We start from the raw sequence: 24,679 nt of genomic DNA, 5'->3' as shown, positions 1-24,679 counted from the left end.
TTTCGAGGGGTGACGCTATTGTTATTTAATCAAGCGCCACGTGGCGACACGTGTCGGGGGTGGAGGAGGAGATGAGTCATCGATGACTCATGCACACGTGTGAGTTTGAAATTAATGGTTTTCCATTAGTGCACAAAAGATACTATTATGTATTCCGTTTTTGACCTAAGCTAACACTATTGTTGTATTTTGTATATGCGTTTCTGCCGGATGTGAGTCACAGATGATTTATACTGACGTTGGAGTTTGGAATTAATGGTTTCTCCATTAAGGTACAAAAGACACTATTGTGGAGTTCGTTTTCGGACTATTCTAACACTATTGTTGTATATTATATATGCGTTTCTGCCGGATATGAGTCAGGGGTGCTTTATGCACACGTGGGAACTTGGAATTAATGGTTTTTCCATTAAGGTACAAAAGACATTTTCGGGCTATTGTAAGGCGTCACGTCCGGCCATTTTGGCGTCGGTGGTGAGTTATATTTGGTATAATTAAGGATCCGGATTTACCCGTATTCATCTGGTGCCGACGCGTTCGATCGGAGGTAGAAGATATTATAACACATGTTCGCTTTAAAGGCGAAGAAATTGAACGATGTATCCTATATGAAAACGAAGTATGCGAGCAGAATCCATGTTATTAATATTAACCTGTTACGGAAGAACCTGTTATGTGGTTGCATTCATCGGCACCCCCAAACCGCGCGCGTTCATGGACACGTGAGGAGAAAAAAGGTTCTCTATTGTTACGGCCCCCATCGCTTGGTCTTCTTCCGAAGTTGAATGGAAGTCAAGTGTCGCCAAATTTTTACACACGAGTATTGATTTTCTTTGAGGTTCCAATTTTATTTGGTGGAAGTAATCTACGCGGTATTTCTGCCGCCTTTTGTAACATTGCAAAGACTATTTAACCTAAGGCGTAACGAATTTGGCTGAACTAGGAACATTCAGTTCCAGTATCTACAGGTTAAAGTGGATGCGATCCACTATTTGCTCTTATTTCGGGGTTGCGAACCACGACCCATTTGATTATTGGGTTATAAACATCAGGATTCATGTAAAATTGACCAGATGTTTTTACTGTTAAGAGACAATATTTCGCATTTTTTGTGTATTTTTACTCAGAAAACGCTATTTGAACGATTCAAGCAAGAGTTCGCATGGGAATTTAGACACACAAACTGTGTTTCTTCAACTTTAGCTGAAATTTAGGTTTATTTTTTACTCTAATATCACAATTTCTTCTATTCAGGCAACATTTTTTATTAAATTTTGGACTCACAAAGACATTTTTCAACTTTTAACTTGTTATTTTAAAAGTTTATTTCCATTTTTTACTCTAATATCACAATTTCTTCTATTCAGGCAACATTTTTTATTAAATTTTGGACTCACAAAGACATTTTTCAACTTTTAACTTGCTATTTTAAAAGTTTATTTCCATTTTTTACTCTAATATCACAATTTGATCTATTCTTGCAGAAGTGTTTATTGCAATTTTGACTTGCAAAGATAATTTTTTCAACTTCTTTTATTATTTTTTCTATTTATTGCCTTTTGTATCTTATATTTTTAATTCTTAACTTTGAGTTTTGTTCTTTATTTAAAAAATTTCTCTAATCACTAAGGAAGAAGTACTTTTAAGTAAAACTGTACCCACAAAGTTTATTATTACTATTATTATTAGTATTATTATTATTATTGTTGTTGTTTTTGTTTTGATGTAGTTGTTGAATCTTGTTGTTGTTGTTAGGGTTTATTGACTTCCACTACGCTATTTTTGGTTTGCTTCGTAGGAAAGTTTGTTTATTTTAGAGTTTCCTCGGTATTTTCTTACTGTTAGGGTAGGTAAAGTTTCCTAAATATATGAGTAGGGTTCCATATATTCTTGTTCTTGCATGTTTTTCATATGATGTGATCACAACAACTCTCCAAGTGCTTTTACTGCATGTTTCCATTTTTATTGAGGCTTAGTGATTCCTAGAGCCACTTTATGCATGAGAGAAAGCTTGAAAATTTCGATCTCAGATAGCCGTCAACCTTATGTCAGAGTATTTTCGAGTATATTTTAGACTTATTATGGGGCAGTAGAATATCACGGCTTGCTTATTTTTTAAGTATGTTGCGCAGTTATTGTATTTTTGCTTTTGCTTTCTAGATAAACTGTATGAAATGTTTAATATTTGTACTTTTTTTGCACTTATAAGAGGCCAAACTTTTACTGTAACTAAAATTATTATCTCTCTAAGCACTGAAACCCCTTTACCAAGAGTACTATAACTGAATGTTTATTAATATTGTTTCTTTCATCCCTTAAATATAACTACTTAACAATATAATGACAAATCACAGGACAAGACGATGTTAGCAGATGACTACGAGGCTCTTAAGTCCACCTGCCAAACTTTTCTTACCATGCTATTTACCCTTATAGTCTTTTATTCGGGGTACGTTTCAAGTACTACTTGACTTTTTGAGTGTTTGATTAACACCAGGGGTTATTTGTATCTGTTATGCTGTATTATTTGAGGCTTCTTTTTTTATTCTACAATCACTATATGTCCCTGAGAACTAAATTTCCACTGACTGAAGCTTAAAGCTTAGGCTCTACAGCATGTTGAATGGTTAAGCACTGGTCAATATGAATTTTACAGAGGCTAGTAGGAGGCATAGGAACACACGCCAGAGCCTTATTAGCGTGCAAGAAGCATTTTCAGGGAGTACTACGAGGAAACGAAGTTGATTTTTTTGAGGGCTTTACCAGTTACACAGCCAATATTTGCTATTTCAAGTAACTACATGTACCAAAACATTTTACAGCCCAACACTAACTAGACTTCAATTTATATTTTATTAGGTGCTAAATGTAGCAAGAACACTGATTGTACATACTTTTGAGAATCCAACTATTTCAGGATTTTTTCTATGTACGCATATTTTTATTGATTACTAACTTTAACAGACCAATCAGGAAGACGCCAAAATTCACTAAACTTAGTACTATAGTGTATGTGATTGCATGAAAAGTAGAAATTATAACAACCACAAGATTTCGCTTTTTTTGCTTTTGGGACTAATCGTGACGCTGAGGATGAATGGATGGCCAAAAATCTTAAGGACTGGATGTATTTTACCACTACAGACGCCTATGTAGAAACACTAGAGTACTGTTAGCTTTCAAAATTGAGGTTATACTGTACTGTTTTTTAAATATTTCGTATTTGGCACGCTTAACAAGTTACATTTATATCCATTTCAGGACAAATATTGCTAAAACTCTCAAATTAATGTGTACAACTTTATATTTCTGCTATCAAAGGAATTAACAATCCTATTTTACAAACAAAGGGTATTGTTTACACTTTATTTACTTCAATCTGAGACTAATATTTTACAGTAATTGAATCATTCAGCCCTAGTCAATATTTTACTGCATCAGAAAGTTTGTTATTAATCTAATAAGTATCCTATTTTGTGCTATTCTAACGCAAACGTTGTTTAATTCACTGGTTATAATGCAAACTTTTGCACAAATTCGATATATTCACTACCTTCAAACCAAACAATTGTACTTATTTAGCGCATTTCATTTATATTTCTTGTAATTAACTTATGTTTCTTATAATTAACAAACTAAACTAATTACTTTGGCATGTTAAAAACCTTATTTTTTACTATTTCCTATTCTATCAGGTTCTATATTGCTGTTTTTATCAATTATGTAAGACCACACTCTGGTAAATGCACATATATTCTCTTTTATACACACGCACGTCACACACACATACACACACGCACACACACACACACACACACACACACACACACACACACACATTTACACACTTATACGAACATACATCTGACGTTTTTCAATATTTTGCTATGAAGTTTGCATCCACGCTATTCAAACAAGGGCAGGCAATGTAGTATTTATGAGTATTAGTAATCCCAAAGTGGTGTTTTTGGTGTCCAAGTTCAGATGAGAGGCTGCTATGTGCCTTTTGCAGGGGATTGCATGTGAAGTGTATGCATATTGAGCATTATTGAGTGTGTAGGCTTCCAAGTTTTGCTGTTATTTTCCTATAATTCTGTGAGACTGTAGAGAGTTCTCCCTCTTCAACCAGTTTTCTTTCATTGATTGGATACTTTTTGGGAACTTAGCAGTTTTTATGTTATGAAGCAGATTGTTGTAGAATATTTTGCATGGTCTTTTGTGATATTGAGTGCCTGCTGTAACGGAAGTAAGTATCTTTCCTTCTTGTGTTGATGTTCTCGTGTAGGTTTCCTATTTTCGGTCAAGTTGCAGTAGGGAACTTAGCAGTTTTTATGTTATGAAGCAGATTGTTGTATAATATTTTGCATGGTCTTTTGTGATATTGAGTGGGTGCTGTAATGGTAGTAAGTATCTTTCCTTTTTGTGTTGATGTTCTTGTGTAGGTTTCCTATTTTCTGTCAAGTTGCAGTACTTAGAATAATCGCTACTGTCTTATTGATCTACGAAGCTCCTTTGAATAATCATTTGCATGTGACCCTATACTCCACGTTGTACTTTGTTCTGGGAGCTATCTTTTGAAGCCTTGGCATTCTGCTAGTACAGTATTATTATCGTAGAGGTAAATTAGTTCGTGAAAATATGTATTTTTCTGATTAACTATAGTCGCTTAGTTGTTCTAGCAGGTATAAGTAGTTACTGCTGATGTTGTTAATTTTCTATTCGCAGGGGCTATGTATGATGTAGCGTATTTGTGTTGGCTGTCCCTTTTATTCCTATGTTGTTGAGTTTCTCCATAAGCATGTCCTGTTTTACTCTATTCTATGCCTTGTTGCTGCTAGATATCTGAGGTATGTTGCTGGTTCATATCTGAGGTAGCTTGTTTGACTATCTATTATTTTTGCTATGGCTGTGGCTATTGATGTCCCTTTCTGAATTCCATGTTGGTTTCTGTTTATCCTTGTTGCTGCTTGTTATCTGAGTTAGGTTGTTTGACTTCAGGACTATCCTTTTTTAACTTTATTGTTGATTGCTTTTTTGTTTATTTCCTTATTTGTTTTTATTTGTTTACTGAATCTATTTGTTTTGTGTCTTGTAATATTATTTACTATAGTAACAAAATTATTTTCCTTCCATCCCACATTTATTATTCTGAGCAACAGAACTTCTCCTTCTTTCCTATATATTTGATTATTTCTGGTGTAAAGTACATTTTTTTCAAAGTGAATGTTTTAAAAGTACAATTTTTACAAAGTTAATGTTTTAAAAGTACAATTTTTACAAAGTTAATGTTTTAAAAGTACAATTTTTACAAAGTTAATGTTTTAAAAGTACAATTTTTACAAAGTTAATGTTTTAAAAATACTATTATTTCAAAGTTAATAATTTAAGAGTACAATTCTTCTGCTATTTGAACTTTTGTACAATTTTGTTATTTTTGTTAAAATAAATATGTTAGTTGATATAAAATTACAGTAAATTTTCAGGAATTTATATATTAAATTTCAAAATAGTGTTATTTGCTAAAGATAGCGGACAAAATAAATTAAACTTTGACAAATACTGAACAAGAAATATACAAGTATGGTGATAAATATCAATTTTTAAAAATAATTTTGTTACTATAGTAAATAATATTACAAGACACAAAACAAATAGATTCAGTAAACAAATAAAAACAAATAAGGAAATAAACAAAAAAGCAATCAACAATAAAGTTAAAAAAGGATAGTCCTGAAGTCAAACAACCTAACTCAGATAACAAGCAGCAACAAGGATAAACAGAAACCAACATGGAATTCAGAAAGGGACATCAATAGCCACAGCCATAGCAAAAATAATAGATAGTCAAACAAGCTACCTCAGATATGAACCAGCAACATACCTCAGATATCTAGCAGCAACAAGGCATAGAATAGAGTAAAACAGGACATGCTTATGGAGAAACTCAACAACATAGGAATAAAAGGGACAGCCAACACAAATACGCTACATCATACATAGCCCCTGCGAATAGAAAATTAACAACATCAGCAGTAACTACTTATACCTGCTAGAACAACTAAGCGACTATAGTTAATCAGAAAAATACATATTTTCACGAACTAATTTACCTCTACGATAATAATACTGTACTAGCAGAATGCCAAGGCTTCAAAAGATAGCTCCCAGAACAAAGTACAACGTGGAGTATAGGGTCACATGCAAATGATTATTCAAAGGAGCTTCGTAGATCAATAAGACAGTAGCGATTATTCTAAGTACTGCAACTTGACAGAAAATAGGAAACCTACACAAGAACATCAACACAAAAAGGAAAGATACTTACTACCATTACAGCACCCACTCAATATCACAAAAGACCATGCAAAATATTATACAACAATCTGCTTCATAACATAAAAACTGCTAAGTTCCCTACTGCAACTTGACCGAAAATAGGAAACCTACACGAGAACATCAACACAAGAAGGAAAGATACTTACTTCCGTTACAGCAGGCACTCAATATCACAAAAGACCATGCAAAATATTCTACAACAATCTGCTTCATAACATAAAAACTGCTAAGTTCCCAAAAAGTATCCAATCAATGAAAGAAAACTGGTTGAAGAGGGAGAACTCTCTACAGTCTCACAGAATTATAGGAAAATAACAGCAAAACTTGGAAGCCTACACACTCAATAATGCTCAATATGCATACACTTCACATGCAATCCCCTGCAAAAGGCACATAGCAGCCTCTCATCTGAACTTGGACACCAAAAACACCACTTTGGGATTACTAATACTCATAAATACTACATTGCCTGCCCTTGTTTGAATAGCGTGGATGCAAACTTCATAGCAAAATATTGAAAAACGTCAGATGTATGTTCGTATAAGTGTGTAAATGTGTGTGTGTGTGTGTGTGTGTGTGTGTGTGTGTGTGTGTGCGTGTGTGTATGTGTGTGTGACGTGCGTGTGTATAAAAGAGAATATATGTGCATTTACCAGAGTGTGGTCTTACATAATTGATAAAAACAGCAATATAGAACCTGATAGAATAGGAAATAGTAAAAAATAAGGTTTTTAACATGCCAAAGTAATTAGTTTAGTTTGTTAATTATAAGAAACATAAGTTAATTACAAGAAATATAAATGAAATGCGCTAAATAAGTACAATTGTTTGGTTTGAAGGTAGTGAATATATCGAATTTGTGCAAAAGTTTGCATTATAACCAGTGAATTAAACAACGTTTGCATTAGAATATCACAAAATAGCATACTTATTAGATTAATAACAAACTTTCTGATGCAGTAAAATATTGACTAGGGCTGAATGATTCAATTACTGTAAAATATTAGTCTCAGATTGAAGTAAATAAAGTGTAAACAATACCCTTTGTTTGTAAAATAGGATTGTTAATTCCTTTGATAGCAGAAATATAAAGTTGTACACATTAATTTGAGAGTTTTAGCAATATTTGTCCTGAAATGGATATAAATGTAACTTGTTAAGCGTGCCAAATACGAAATATTTAAAAAACAGTACAGTATAACCTCAATTTTGAAAGCTAACAGTACTCTAGTGTTTCTACATAGGCGTCTGTAGTGGTAAAATACATCCAGTCCTTAAGATTTTTGGCCATCCATTCATCCTCAGCGTCACGATTAGTCCCAAAAGCAAAAAAAGCGAAATCTTGTGGTTGTTATAATTTCTACTTTTCATGCAATCACATACACTATAGTACTAAGTTTAGTGAATTTTGGCGTCTTCCTGATTGGTCTGTTAAAGTTAGTAATCAATAAAAATATGCGTACATAGAAAAAATCCTGAAATAGTTGGATTCTCAAAAGTATGTACAATCAGTGTTCTTGCTACATTTAGCACCTAATAAAATATAAATTGAAGTCTAGTTAGTGTTGGGCTGTAAAATGTTTTGGTACATGTAGTTACTTGAAATAGCAAATATTGGCTGTGTAACTGGTAAAGCCCTCAAAAAAATCAACTTCGTTTCCTCGTAGTACTCCCTGAAAATGCTTCTTGCACGCTAATAAGGCTCTGGCGTGTGTTCCTATGCCTCCTACTAGCCTCTGTAAAATTCATATTGACCAGTGCTTAACCATTCAACATGCTGTAGAGCCTAAGCTTTAAGCTTCAGTCAGTGGAAATTTAGTTCTCAGGGACATATAGTGATTGTAGAATAAAAAAAGAAGCCTCAAATAATACAGCATAACAGATACAAATAACCCCTGGTGTTAATCAAACACTCAAAAAGTCAAGTAGTACTTGAAACGTACCCCGAATAAAAGACTATAAGGGTAAATAGCATGGTAAGAAAAGTTTGGCAGGTGGACTTAAGAGCCTCGTAGTCATCTGCTAACATCGTCTTGTCCTGTGATTTGTCATTATATTGTTAAGTAGTTATATTTAAGGGATGAAAGAAACAATATTAATAAACATTCAGTTATAGTACTCTTGGTAAAGGGGTTTCAGTGCTTAGAGAGATAATAATTTTAGTTACAGTAAAAGTTTGGCCTCTTATAAGTGCAAAAAAAGTACAAATATTAAACATTTCATACAGTTTATCTAGAAAGCAAAAGCAAAAATACAATAACTGCGCAACATACTTAAAAAATAAGCAAGCCGTGATATTCTACTGCCCCATTATAAGTCTAAAATATACTCGAAAATACTCTGACATAAGGTTGACGGCTATCTGAGATCGAAATTTTCAAGCTTTCTCTCATGCATAAAGTGGCTCTAGGAATCACTAAGCCTCAATAAAAATGGAAACATGCAGTAAAAGCACTTGGAGAGTTGTTGTGATCACATCATATGAAAAACATGCAAGAACAAGAATATATGGAACCCTACTCATATATTTAGGAAACTTTACCTACCCTAACAGTAAGAAAATACCGAGGAAACTCTAAAATAAACAAACTTTCCTACGAAGCAAACCAAAAATAGCGTAGTGGAAGTCAATAAACCCTAACAACAACAACAAGATTCAACAACTACATCAAAACAAAAACAACAACAATAATAATAATAATACTAATAATAATAGTAATAATAAACTTTGTGGGTACAGTTTTACTTAAAAGTACTTCTTCCTTAGTGATTAGAGAAATTTTTTAAATAAAGAACAAAACTCAAAGTTAAGAATTAAAAATATAAGATACAAAAGGCAATAAATAGAAAAAATAATAAAAGAAGTTGAAAAAATTATCTTTGCAAGTCAAAATTGCAATAAACACTTCTGCAAGAATAGATCAAATTGTGATATTAGAGTAAAAAATGGAAATAAACTTTTAAAATAGCAAGTTAAAAGTTGAAAAATGTCTTTGTGAGTCCAAAATTTAATAAAAAATGTTGCCTGAATAGAAGAAATTGTGATATTAGAGTAAAAAATGGAAATAAACTTTTAAAATAACAAGTTAAAAGTTGAAAAATGTCTTTGTGAGTCCAAAATTTAATAAAAAATGTTGCCTGAATAGAAGAAATTGTGATATTAGAGTAAAAAATAAACCTAAATTTCAGCTAAAGTTGAAGAAACACAGTTTGTGTGTCTAAATTCCCATGCGAACTCTTGCTTGAATCGTTCAAATAGCGTTTTCTGAGTAAAAATACACAAAAAATGCGAAATATTGTCTCTTAACAGTAAAAACATCTGGTCAATTTTACATGAATCCTGATGTTTATAACCCAATAATCAAATGGGCCGTGGTTCGCAACCCCGAAATAAGAGCAAATAGTGGATCGCATCCACTTTAACCTGTAGATACTGGAACTGAATGTTCCTAGTTCAGCCAAATTCGTTACGCCTTAGGTTAAATAGTCTTTGCAATGTTACAAAAGGCGGCAGAAATACCGCGTAGATTACTTCCACCAAATAAAATTGGAACCTCAAAGAAAATCAATACTCGTGTGTAAAAATTTGGCGACACTTGACTTCCATTCAACTTCGGAAGAAGACCAAGCGATGGGGGCCGTAACAATAGAGAACCTTTTTTCTCCTCACGTGTCCATGAACGCGCGCGGTTTGGGGGTGCCGATGAATGCAACCACATAACAGGTTCTTCCGTAACAGGTTAATATTAATAACATGGATTCTGCTCGCATACTTCGTTTTCATATAGGATACATCGTTCAATTTCTTCGCCTTTAAAGCGAACATGTGTTATAATATCTTCTACCTCCGATCGAACGCGTCGGCACCAGATGAATACGGGTAAATCCGGATCCTTAATTATACCAAATATAACTCACCACCGACGCCAAAATGGCCGGACGTGACGCCTTACAATAGCCCGAAAATGTCTTTTGTACCTTAATGGAAAAACCATTAATTCCAAGTTCCCACGTGTGCATAAAGCACCCCTGACTCATATCCGGCAGAAACGCATATATAATATACAACAATAGTGTTAGAATAGTCCGAAAACGAACTCCACAATAGTGTCTTTTGTACCTTAATGGAGAAACCATTAATTCCAAACTCCAACGTCAGTATAAATCATCTGTGACTCATATCCGGCAGAAACGCATATACAAAATACAACAATAGTGTTAGCTTAGGTCAAAAACGGAATACATAATAGTATCTTTTGTGCACTAATGGAAAACCATTAATTTCAAACTCACACGTGTGCATGAGTCATCGATGACTCATCTCCTCCTCCACCCCCGACACGTGTCGCCACGTGGCGCTTGATTAAATAACAATAGCGTCACCCCTCGAAAATGAATTAAAAAACCATTAATGTCAATTAACGGGTCTATTGTTAGGTCTAAAGTATTATCCCTACTACTCACGCTGTACAAATTATAACTTGGACAGCGCTGCAAAGAAAAGTCATATTGGCAATCGCATTGTATAAAATAGAGGAATAGGAGGGTGGGAGATATTCTGTGTTTTGGCTGAATGGAAGCTGGGGTTCTAAGTTTATGCGATGCATGTTAATCGGATTGTTTTCTAACAAATTTCAAGCATGTTTGCATGTAAAAATTAATAAAAATATGAATTTACTAACACCAGACTTGTTTTTTGACATTTTTCATGAGTTAGCGTATGTGGTTTAAGCCTGAAAGGTAAAAATCCAAGTAAGTAAGTTGGTCCCCTGCGATTCTCCAGTTGCCAGAAGTGCTACGAGAATAGGTAGGCGGTCATACGTCCAGCGTCCGTGTCAGGACGTTATTGACAAGAAACAGCACTAATGCCCAAGGGCCTTTGCATGCATTCCAAAATCAAGTTCTCTATCTTTAGTTTAGTTCTGCACTTTGGAGGGAAACGATCGTGTATTTGTCATCATGCCGAAATTTAGTGTGCCATTAAGTGGTAAGTTACATGGTTACGTGCGTGAATTTGGTGAAAATTGAAATGCTCTTCTCAATGTAGATTTTAACATTTTGCCAGAAATTATAGATAAAAGTAAGCGACTTCCAAATGTGCCTTTTTTTTTTTGTTTATTTTGCCTTTTTTTCATTTTTAGTGCCTATTTTCCACATTATAAATGCCTTTTTGCCTGCCTATTTTAACGAAAATAAATGCCTGAACATCCGGGCTCTACTCATGACTATGATCGACAAGGAGCTCTCGGCCATGAAGGGCGACAGGGGTGAAGAGTGCTTGCTGTACGTACGGTAAAACTCAAACGATCATTAAAGAGAGCGATGAGCGAGTACATTGTAGGCCATTGCATAGCTACTTGTGCGATCAGCTCCAATAAAAAGTGCCACTTTTAACAAAATTACTGCCGGTATGTTTTTCAGCACCTTAATTTACTACCGACGAGGCAATATAAAGAACCAGCTACAATCAAATAATTCAACCCATAGGAAGGAAGATAAAATAATGAATTAACAATTTTAAAGAATAACGTATTGGTTAGGCAATTTTACAAGAAAATTGAAGTTATTTGGGTGGATTCTGTAAGAATGAAATGTAAGGGTAAAATAACACAGAATGGTATAGAATGGCTGAATGTACTCGTAAATCAGAGACCATGTGCATACCTAAACAACACACAATCTTTTTACAGTTAAAAGAAAAACTTGCAATACCAATTTTTAAATTAAGTTCATTATCACCTGTAAATACTGAAAGCAATGAAAAATTACAAAATATTACGTCTTATCTATATAAGAAATAATATGCAAATTAAATTCAGTAAAACTGAATTAATTAGTTAAGCCTAATATTAGTTGCGTATGTTAAATATATAATTATAACATCTTAATATATTGCATAGGATATATTTAAGAGTATGCATTAAGAACATTAATTAAAGCTAAACTGATATATTTATCAGTACATAGGAATTTGATTATATCATTTAATTTTCAAAACTATGAAGTTAAGTATAAACTAATAAAGATCATAGTTTCAAAAAATATTAATACATAATAAAAAACATAAAGAAATATAATACCTAGGGAGAAATTCGTTCAGTATTGGACTCGGGGTTTGGTTATTATAATTTGAAAATAATTTATTGAAACAGAAGTTAGAAACAAGAATCTCTAACTTCAAGACATGTTTTATTAATAACTGATAATCGGTATTGAAAAATATTATCGAAAGTGCAGATTAAATAAAGCAAACATAAAAAAGTTTTAATTTAGTAAATTGAAATTAGCTTCCTAGTGTCGAAAGCGAGAACTAGCGTTGACCGTTACTGTAGGAAGTCCGGTACTAAAAGAATTTCTCCTGAAGTTGATGATCACATCACCCCCACCTTCGGCCGTAATCAAGGAAGTGTGGGGCCCTAACCCCACACCCCCCTATACGCATTCATGGTGTGGTGCATAGCAGAGGGGACCACTTTTACCTGAAGTTAATATTTTTGCAGTAACATAGAAAAATATTTTGTTCTTTTCTTCGTTTCGCCCGATCCTGTGGCCGAGTGGTTAGCACATCGCGCTGCGACGCCAAGGGTCCCGGGTTCGAATCCCGGTCGGGTATGGTTGATTGTGAATGTCCATTTTCATCCATTTCATTATTTCATCACTCATCCCCATCTTCGCAAATTAGCCAAGAGGCACAAAACGCGAATTAAATTAACTAACTAAATCAATCAATCAATCAATCAATCTTCGTTTCATTTTGTGTTCAGTTATAAGTGCAAACGTTAATCATTGACAGTTGAGCTAAAAGTAAGTAATTCAACCTCTGCTGAACACAGATGTGAATAAGTGTAATATGCTTAAGTTTTAAACTATTACTCAGAATGATAGTGGAAGTTTCATAAATACCTTTTATTATAACAACCTTCTCTGAAAACAGTGAAAGAATATGTTGAAAAAATTCACACAAGTGAACACACACAGATAAACAATTCGTCTGAGAAACTAAAATATTAATACTAAAAGTACTCCTATAACAATGACCGTGTCCGAAAGGTGCCAGACCATACTTGAAGCGAAGCGAACACCCTTCGCAGTTCAGTCTCGAAGTCTTGGACTGGATGCGCAAATCTTTCGAATTGCTCTTCGACTGCAGCGCCAAATACGATCAGTAGATGAAACTAAGAACACATAGTTTTTCCCGCTTTTTAAACACTTGTTTTTCACCATGGAAATCGGAAAGCATTTTAAAAAGTTGTACTTTCATTTCCACGCATTGGAAGAACTATAGGGTGTTCCGTGTAGGACGCCGAATTAGAAGATTAAATAAAAATAGGAAAAATATCATGAAAATACGTAGTCATATTTCACATATATGTAAGCAGTAACAACCCCCATTCACGTATGAAAGACAATGTCAGGCATATGTCCACCCCTACTGAGTCTGCATGCATTTATACGCTCCACAAAATTATTGATAACCCTCTCGCAGATGCCTCCAATCACCCTTATGATTTCCACTTTCAGTTCCAAAAGGGTTCGTGGTTTTTTGGTTCAACAATAGTCTGCGAACTGTAGACTCGTTAGGTGTTTTATTTCTTCCGAAAATCGCACCAAGGTTAAATCGCACCAAGGTTTCGCACTGTCTGCGTTGCACTTTCACCACTTTGTTAATTTGTCTTCACAATAAGAACACGTTGCTCAATCGTAAACTGTTCCATATCGTAACTACAACAAACGAGTCAAAACAATTCAGGCTACATTAATCGGCATGACAACAGATACCAACATTGGTAAGAACAGGTCTGCCAACCTCGAAACAAAACAATAGCACTCGATTCAAATTCGGCGTCCTATACGGAACACAACCTTTATAACCAACCTCTGGTTGAATTTCGATTTCCACGATTTCAAACAAATGAACAACGAGTGCACAAGTCTAGTGAAGAAGTCTGCAATCTCTTGTGCAGCGCGCTACGGGCTCGATTGCTCGTTTAATCGGTGCTTTCGAACTGCACTAGGTGATGTTACAAGGCCACACTTCAAGACTGCTTGTCTGTTGTACTGGTGTTGTGATTGTTGAGCATTGTATTGTAGCCAATCTAACGTGCTCTTTCAATAGCTTTAGAAATCTTATGTACTGTATAATTACTGTTCGTACTGCTATAAATGTATCAGAAGGATATAATAGACTTCAGCAGAGTGAGAAATCATGGGGGATTTCCACCAAACAACAAACTTGTCCAAACCAATAACCAAACGTCGTCTTGTGAGAACCAGAGGGGCGCACTCCAATTCATCAGATTTACAGGAGAAAGGAAACAATATATTCTTAGGAAATGTCTGACTTTTAAAAAGCGACATTCAACTAGAGTGAGGATATGTTGGTCCTACTCCAAATAGAGCTCTTTGGTGGAGATTTTTTAAAAATATTGTTTAAAAACAAAACTGAAAACTGCATTTTTGGAGTTACGTTCCTCTGGTTCTCACATGAACATATGCACAAGAAATGTAAAACAAGAATGCAGATAGACATATAAGCATGAAATGTAATTGATTTCCTTGACGCATGAACGTAGGTGGATTGGCAGAGGATCACAATGCATATGGTCGCCACGATCTCCGGATCGTCACTTTCTTGCATGGGGCCATTTCATGTATACCTCAGCATCCCCGTCAAGGTACCTAGCATGCTGTGCTCAAAATGACACCGTCAATGGTCTTTGATGAACCGGTGCATCATTGGGATGCATGTGTAGACGTGCAGGGTGCTCATGTAGAAGCATATTGAGGTGACACTGTCATTAATTTCTTTCTGTACGCCACTTATTATGACCGATATTTTTTCTTTCAATATTGATTGTGTGTTACCATGTACTAGGGAGTTTATTAAATATATTTGTTCTAATCTCAAATATCTTTTTTTCAAAAATGGATCGAGACTTTATAATCACCCTGTGTGTATTGTGTGTGTGTGTATATATATATATATGTATGTATATAGACTTCCGTGATGACGCAGTGGTAACGTCCTCACCTTGTAATCAAGGATTCCTGGTGGAGGCACATAGTGGTTCGGATCCCACTTTATACTGTAGGTCCAGTCCCGATTAGCCTTACTGTGCATAAAATGGACTTAAAACATCAATTCAACTACAACATATTACATATATGTATATATATATATATATATATATATATATATATATATAAACGTATATATGTATATGTATGCATGTATGTAGATATATCACAAAATTAATTTCCTTTATATATTTTATAACATATGTATGTCGTGTGATAATTCAAGCACACACACATTATACAGGGTGTCATTTTAATGACGCTCACGGATCACAGAAACGTATAGAGGACATCAAAACAAACAAGTTTTTTCCGTAACCACCCACCACTGCAATTGGTCGTATTGGTTTTATTCTTCTCTTTCGTAATGTGTTCAGGAGAAACTCGACAAATATTATTCTATCAAGGTAGAAGGAACGCATTTATAGAGTAAATTTGTATTATTTTTCAGAATGAACACATGGGCTGAGCGCACACACACACACACAAGAAACACTGCCCGCCACGCAAATGAAGCACACCGAGAAACTAACGTATTTTTCTTGTACTTACTGACGGTTGCATAAAGAGCCACTAGAAGCACTATCTGAAATTAGAAGTCATGTAACGTCCTGGTTAGTCATTTGGAAATGTGCATGACTCATCGCACCACACTCAAACACCACCTTCGTGAAGCGCAGTATTTCATTTACTGACGTAAGTGCGGAATCCTTTCGTGGTTAGGTTAGGTTGACATCTCGTTACATTTAGCTTAACAACGATAGCATTTAGCCTGACGTCGGAATACGAAATATGGCGCTTGACAAAGAATGTGTTTGAATTTTGTGTGATAAGCGAGACCCTTCGCAGATATATTGGGACCACAAACAAAAGAACCTGCGCAGAACCGCGTGTCCCGTGCATCGTACCCGCGCCTGGAGGAGAGGGGGGGAAGGGAGCAGGAATCACCGTGGGCCGAGCTGAACGTATGGTAGGGGAGATGCGCGAACGCTTCTGGCCGAAGGTTCTTTTGTTTGTGGTCGTTCTATAGAATTTATTCATGCCTTTCTTTAATTGAAATGTCCTTTCCTAATATTAGTATTACTTTCCATCTTCACATTGCTGCTTTTAGTAAATAGATCTAATTCATATTCTTTTGAAGAGGTTGATATTTCAAGTGATGGATATTTTAATTCGATTAATGTAAAACATTACTATTATAGACCTATTTTGCTAGATTTAGTCACGAAAAGACTTACATGATTTAAAAAAATACTTTCTCATTAGAACTCAAGATTATAATCCGACTGTTCAAGACGGTAATGTTATAACCGGAATTGTTGACCACATGCATCATTTTTAGTTAAGAAGAATTTTGTGATGGCAATTACAACAATGTAAAATTGTCACCACGCTGTCGAAGTGTAGAGTTAAAAATTTTATTTCCATATTTTCCACCTCTTGCATCATGTCGATGTTCTAAAAATTGTAATCATCTTAATTCCAACAAGACTCACAGTAGATGTGGAAATCATTGTGGTCCATATCCGTCTCCACCAACATAGTCGCTGTAAACATGGTTCAGGTTTGTATTGTGCAGTCTGTCCGGGGAATCTTCGGAGCGAGCGAATGAAATCAAGTTTCTGCGCAAGTTGTGACTCGACAAATAAACGCAGGAGAGGGGAAGTGGAGCATGGAGGGTAAAACTCGGCTGCAGCTGCTGCACTGATTTACTCTGCCCACCCACCTTGGTTCACAGATTCACGAGATACTGTGCAAACGAATCTCTCATTTCCCTGACTATTCGCGATTAAAATTATCCATATGCCATCTGGTGAGATTTTCAGGAACCACTCCATGTAGGACACTTCACCGTGTTGAAGCCGTTCAAAGCATGGGGAACATGCGAAAAAGTAACGTCTACTGTTCAGTTTTTTGCTCTAAATCGTTTTGTGGGTCAGGACAAGTGAAAAGCTTACATGTGTTTTCCACAACGTGGAATCAACAAAATGAAATTTGTAAATAAATCAGGGAAAAACAGAACTGATTGACAAGATTGGCATAACTGAAATGCGGCAAGGAAATTGCAAAGAATGCACGAGTCTGTTGACTTTACTTTATGAAAGATAATTTTATTACCATTAAAATAAGTTTTAAATTGTTCTTTATGAATATATATATTTTTTAAAACAATGTATTATGTATGTAATTTGGGACAGGTGCAAGTCGATTAAGTGCGAAGATAAAAATAGTTTGAGAATTAATTAATGTCTGTAAACATAAAGATAATGTTGCGGTTTCATTCAGTAAGTCAATTTTCAGTGAAGATAGCCTCAATGAAATTGTTGTTGTTATTATAATTATTATCCTGTGTTGTTATTAAACCAGCCTCCTCTTTGGGGAAAGAACTCCAACGGCATGTTAACATTTTTCTCCTGCCCAAGCTTTGCAATACAGGTGAACTGCTTTATTTTCAAATCATTTCTGAGAGCCCCAATTACAACCGAGGTGCAGATGATACAGCACTGCTTTGAAGAACCAGTGCCTTTTACATTAGTGTCGTCTGCGTTTTTCGTGTTATTTTTGCCTATCATAATTAAATGCTTCGCTCTCATCACGTCTTCAACTTCGTTACTGGAGTTCATATCGCATTCGCAATATTTAAGAATATCGAGTAATTCAAACGTTCCTCCCATACCACCAATGACAACACGAGGGTATTACGTACTACTACTGAATGTAAACAAAGATTTATCCTACATAGAGCGGCCGGATTGGAAGCGACACTAGCGCTCAGGTGGTAATTTTAATTGATAATAGCTCAGAACCGTTAGAATTGGTGATGGCTCGGCTACCCGGATTCTTACCCCCCTTTCATCTTCTTTCACCCCACCCAATTGGTATATGTCTTTCATTTTGATTTGCCCCTTTAACATCCTAACGAGGGCCTCCCCGATGGCGCAGTGGTAGCGTCGTCGCCTTGTAATCAAGGGGTCCCGGGTTCGATACGCGGTGGAGGCACATACTGGTTCGGATCCCACTTTAAACTGTAGGTCCAGTCCCGATTAGCCTTACTGTGCATAAAGTGGACTTAAAACACCAAATCAATCAATCAATCAATCATTAACATCCTAACGAAACAACTATGTGAAAGTTGTGTTACTGCAAGGTAGTCGCTCGAAATTTTTTGAAGAAATTTGTGCCGTTGATTTGTCCGTGTGTGTGAAAAGATTACACATCTTGTTCTTGCTTGCCTTGATCCACAAGCGTAACTTTGCGGGGGCAAGCAGTCATTTCCCCTCCCTAAAAGTTTTAGCTCTACTAAGATTTACAAGTAAATACAGTGCGCTCTCTTTAATTCGAACTTGGATAATTCGAATTATTGGATAATTCGAACAAAAGCACATTCCCCTTGAAACCACTCTCTGAAACAGTGTTATAAATGACAATTTAATTCAAATTTTGAAGGTTAAGTTTGGATAATTCGAAGTCAGGTTTCCAATAATTTAACATAAATCTTTCCAAGAAAGATCAAAGTGGTTGCTACATAAGAGATTCCAAGAGATGACTCATTCCCCTTTTCTTCTCGAAAAGGTTGTTTTTATGGTTAACAGATTTGCCGACGGCAGATAAGAGAGGGCAGCGGGAATCCCCAGAGCTTTTGTTTGAAGGAATGTGACCTTCACCCTCTCAGAGACAAGTTGAAAGGGGAGCGGATAGCCGGACAGAAGGGGTAATTTGTCTGTGTGTTTTAGTAGAGTCACAATGTCGAAACGTGGTGCGTACAGTAGCTTAACATTAGATAAGAAAGTTGAAGTGCGAACTGTAGGTTTACTAATAAGCAATAAAGCTAATTCTAGGAAAGTTGTAGCACTATCGAAATTTTTAAAAGATGAAATGAGAAAGCGTGTTAGAAGCGGAAACTTCCCGATATTGAAGCGTGTGTTTTAAAGTGGTTCAAACAATCACGTGATGCGAATATTCCAATAAGGGTACTGTTCCTGGATGGAGATATGGATAAAACATAGCAGTTGTAAGGTAAGGTGTACTGTTTGCGTATTAATGCAGTTTTATGTTTAATACAGTGTGTTATTTCATTGCTGTGTTTTTTTTATTATATTCTGGTTATTTCGAATTTTGGATAATTCGATTTTTTTCGTATCCCCTTGGAGTTCGAATTAAAAACAGTCCACTGCAGAACGTTCGTTAACCTCCACGGACTTGAGAAGGAATGTAATGCGTATTTTCTTATGATTTCGCAAATGCAACAGTTCTTTAGAAAAATAGTGTTGGACTCTATTTTCATGGGATATTTTTTATGGACGAGAGTAGATATAAAACGGGCATTTAAAAACACACCGGTTATAACCGGTTATACAAGTGTCATGTGCCATCGGGCACTTAACAAGTGCAATCAGGTGACCCTGTATCGGGATGTGTCATGTGCCCATCTTGCATCTTGGAACATGCATGTTAGAACATGTTATTTCCCAGTAGGGAACAGTGCATCTTGGGCTAAACTGGTTATAACTGGTTATACAAGTGTAACTTGTCATCGGGCACTTAAGAAGTGCAACTTAAGGCTATGCCTACCCCTCTGCAAGAGGCCACTTCCGGTCCACTTCCGGTTTGCCTACTTCCGGTTTGCCTACTTCCGGTCCACTTCCGGCCCACTTGTGGCCTATTTCTGGTTTATTTATATTGCATCATGTTTTGCAACAAATTATAATATTCTGATTGGCTTATTGTTTCAGATGCTTTCAATGCGGTCTGTGCTTAGGCTATATAAAGAGATTTTGCATTGCATATCAGCCAGTATTGTGAGAGTTGTTGAAGAGTAAGGGTGTATTGTTGCAGTGCTGCTCATATTTTTAAACACAAAAATATTGCAGATTTGTATAAATTGAATTACAAATCTATTTGATTTAATATACAGAATTTTTGACAACCTGTCATAGGTTTATTAAGTATAGAGTTTTGATTTGAACCCCAAGAAATTTTATATAAATACCATAGCCAAAAATATTAACACACATACACATACACACACACAAAATATACAAAACACACTGCTGAACCCAACTGATATTTTTTTATTAAGCATAGAATTTTGATTTGAACCCCAAGAAATTTTATATAATAAACATAACAAAATTCTAATATTTATTTTTGTTTAACAGGTACAACAAGTTCTGAGTACATAAGCAGTTTCTGAGGAATACAAGGCAGCAGCAGCAGCAAGCAATTAACTTATAGAAGGCAGTGTGTATCCTATCGAATTGCATGGATAATCTTGACACAGGATTTTTTGAGAGAAGATGTATTTCAAAATACATAAAATCTAAGTCACTTGTTGATGATTTAAAGCTTAGATTCTTTGGCCTGTCCGAGTATGACCTGTTTACAGTGCAAAATCAAACTGAAATGCAGTGGGTGCTTGCCAGTGACAGGCCATTCCAATGTCTCTATCTCAATTTTATCACCAAGTTTGAAAGGCTTGTATACAGCAGGTTCAGGAGAATTGTTGGATTGTTTGTTAATTTTTATACAGACAGGTGCCATTATGATTTAAGGTTGAAATTGTTTGACAATTATTGGTTCAACAATTGCTATGAGCATTGTTTAGAGTATAGGATGCCTATGATTGCATCTCAGAGTTTAAATTGGAGACATTATACATATTCAAATAAAATTATTAACAGAATATCTATAGTTAAGAAGATTGAATTTGTTACAACTGATAATGGGAATTTGTACAGTGGTGAAGATTTCAATCCAGAGTTTGTATCATATTCCAACTATATATATTTGAATGAGCTTGTCATGTATTTTATAAGGCAAAAATTTAGAGATTGCACTTTTGATTGTATTGTTGAGGTACTGGGGCTGAATAATTTGCATGACATATGCAACTGTGGGAGAGTTTTGTCCAGCCTCTCAGTGTGATTTCAGGCACAGGAATCTGGCAGTTGGGAATTAACTCGCAGCAGGCAGCCCTGATTATTTCAGCAGAGACAGCAATCAAGGTAAATAAATATTTGCTGCAAGTGTAAATCCCTGCCTATTATAGCCAGGCTCGGGTCTGTGTGCAGGAAGAGGCAAGATATTTGTTTGAAATCTGCTTGGGTATAATTTTCTGAAGCCTGTACCTAATAATAGCATCACAGCATAACTCTGATAGAGATAGGGACATTGAGTATCAATATTCAGAACAAACCTCTATAAGATATGACAACCTGCAACAATCTGGATGTAAGAGATGTTTTATTGATTCTCTATTTTTCAGGCTCTCTTGTTACAATCTTGTTTCTCTCTATTGCCATCACTATAATAATATGTGCCACATGTTCTATGATTATATGCTGTATAGGATCTTCTCATCAGTGTAACAAATTTCCTGTCTTGTTTCACATGCACTTCCAAATCCCTGCCCATCACAGCAAGGCTCGGGTCTGTTTGCAGGAAGAGGCAAGATATTTGTTTGAAATCTGCTTGGGTATAATTTTCTGAAGCCGGTACCTAATAATAGCATCACAGCATAACTCTGATAGAGATAGGGACATTGAGTATCAATAAAATATTCAGAACAAACCTCTATAAGATATCACAACCTGCAACAATCTGGATGTATGAGATGTTTTATTGATTCTGTATTTTTCAGGCTCTCTTGTTACAATCTTGTTTCTCTCTGCAATATTGCCATCACTATAACATAATCTGCCACATGTTCTATGATTATATGCTCTAACAACATAAACCTGAAAAACATATCTGTAATCAATAACTTGTCAGTAATCAATTCTAACAAGTTTAATTTTTAATAGGCTCTTCCTGTCTTGTTTTACATGCAGTTCCAAATCCCTGCCCATCAGTGCTGTAGAAATATCAGCCAGGCTCGGGTTTATGTGTAGGAAGAGGCAAGATATTTGTTTGAAATCTGCTTGGGTATAATTTTCTGAAGCCTGTACCTAATAATAGCATCACAGCATAGCTCTGTCAGAGATAGGGACATATTTTTCAGGCTCTCTTGTTACAATCTTGTTTCTCTCTGCATCACTATAATAATATCTCCCACATGTTCTATGATTATATGCTCTAACAACTTCAATGAAAACATATTTGTAATCAATAATAATTATTCTTGTCAGTAATCAATCCTAACAAGTTTAATTCTTAGTAGGCTCTTCTCCTCATCAGTGTAACAAATTTCCTGTCTTGTTTCACATGCAGTTCCATCCCTGCCTATCAGTGCTGTAGAAATATCAGCCAGGCTCGGGTCTGTGTGTAGGAACAGGCAAGATATTTGTAGTTGAAATTTGCATGCAATAATCTGGATGTATGAGATGTTTTATTGATTTTATGTTTCTGTACTTTTCAGGCTCTCTTGTTACAATCTTGTTTCTCTCTGCAACATTGCCACCACTATAATAATATCTGCCACATGTTCTATGCTAACAACTTTATAATCTAAACCTGAAAACATATTTGTAATCAATAACAGTAATCAATTCTAACAAGTTTAATTTTTAATAGGCTCTTCTCCTGTCTTGTTTTGCATGTAGTTCCAAATCCCTGCTCATCAGTGCTGTAGAAATATCAGCCAGGCTCGGGTCTGTATGTAGGAAGAGGCATAGTTGAAATCTGCTTGGGTATAATTTTCTGAAGCCTGTACCTAATAATAACATCACAGCATAACTCTGATAAAGAAGCAGCCATTAATGCAGATATTTGTGAAAACATTGACAGGCAAGACAGTGACCCTGGAGGTAAATCCAGAGGACACTGTTACTGCTATAAAGCAGAAAATACAGGATAAGGAGGGAATCCCTCCCGATCAACAGAGGCTCATATTTGCATGCAAGCAGCTTGAGGATGACAGGGTGCTTTCAGATTACAACATACAGAAGAAATCAATAAAATATAGTTATATTCAGAACAAAACTTCTATAAGATATGACAACCTGCAACAATCTGGATGTATGAAATGTTTTATTGATTTTATATTTCTGTATTTTTCAGGCTCTCTTGTTACAATCTTGTTTCTCTCTGCACCATCACTATAATAATATCTACCACATGTTCTATGCTAACAACTTCATAATCGATGCATGAAAACATATCTGTAATCAATAATTGTCAGTAATCAATTCTAACAAGTTTAATTCTTAATAGGCTCTTCTCCTCATCAGTGTAAAAAATTTCCTGTCTTGTTTCACATGCAGTTCCATCCCTGCCCATCAGTGCTGTAGAAATATCAGCCAGGCTCGGGTCTGTGTGCAGGAAGAGGCATGATACCTGCAGTGGTACATACAATTTTTAAATCTGCTTGGGTATAATTTTCTGAAGCCTGTACCTCATCACAGCACAGCTCTGTCAGAGATAGGGACATTGAGTATAAACTTAATTGAAAACATATCTGTAATCAATAAGTCACTAACAAGTTTAATTCTTAATAGCCTCTTCTCTGTGTTGTTTCACATGCAGTTCCATCCCTGCCCATCAGTGCTGTAGAAATATCAGCCAGGCTCGGGGGGTCTGTATGCAGGAAGAGGCATAGTTGAAATCTGCTTGGGTATAATTTTCTTAAGCCTGTACCTAATAATAACATCACAGCACAGCTCTGTCAGAGACAGGGACATTGAAAAAATAAACCTGAAAACATATCTGTAATCAATAATAATCTTGTCAGTAATTAATTCTAACTCATCAGTGTAACAAATTTCCTGTCTTGTTTCACATTTCCAAATCCCTGCCCATCAGTGCTGTAGAAATATCAGCCAGGCTCGGGTCTGTGTGCAGGAAGAGGCAAGATATTTGTTTGAAATCTGCTTGGGTATAATTTTCTGAAGCCTGTACCTAATAATAGCATCACAGCATAGCTCTGATAGAGAAGCAGCCATTATAAATATACATATAATGCAGATATTTGTGAAAACATTGACAGGCAAGACAGTGACCCTGGAGGTAAATCCAGAAGACACTGTTGCTGCTGCTGATAATCTGATTCTGATATTTCCAACATTGTTCCTATATAAACGTTTCAACGTATGTTGAATGTTTCAGGTTAATTTTTTTGCATCGATTATGAAGTGTTAGATAGAACATGTGGCAGATATAATTATAGTGATGGCAATGTTGCAGAGAGAAACAAGATTGTAACAAGAGAGCCTGAAAATACAGAAACAAAACATCTCATACATCCAGATTGTTGCAGGTTGTCATATCTTATAATTAAATTTATACTCAATGTCCCTATCTCTGACAGAGCTGTGCTGTGATGAGGTAC

General features: G+C 35.5%; 1 long non-coding RNA gene across 1 annotated transcript in view; it reads right to left on the bottom strand.

Moving 5' to 3' along the window:
• Positions 1-24,679, bottom strand: part of LOC145988201 (uncharacterized) — an 81,148-nt gene that overhangs the window by 14,174 nt on the left and 42,295 nt on the right. The window contains exons 2-3 of the long non-coding RNA XR_014441712.1: positions 15,967-16,000; positions 13,240-13,260 (exon numbers count right to left, since the gene is read on the bottom strand). This is a non-coding gene — a long non-coding RNA (uncharacterized LOC145988201). The remainder of the gene's footprint in view (positions 1-13,239; positions 13,261-15,966; positions 16,001-24,679) is intronic.

The sequence above is a fragment of the Lepisma saccharinum genome, chromosome 5 (genome assembly GCF_977018435.1).
Source record: "Lepisma saccharinum chromosome 5, izLepSacc3.1, whole genome shotgun sequence".
Lineage (NCBI taxonomy): Eukaryota > Metazoa > Arthropoda > Insecta > Zygentoma > Lepismatidae > Lepisma > Lepisma saccharinum.
This window is presented reverse-complemented; position numbering and strand designations above follow the sequence as displayed.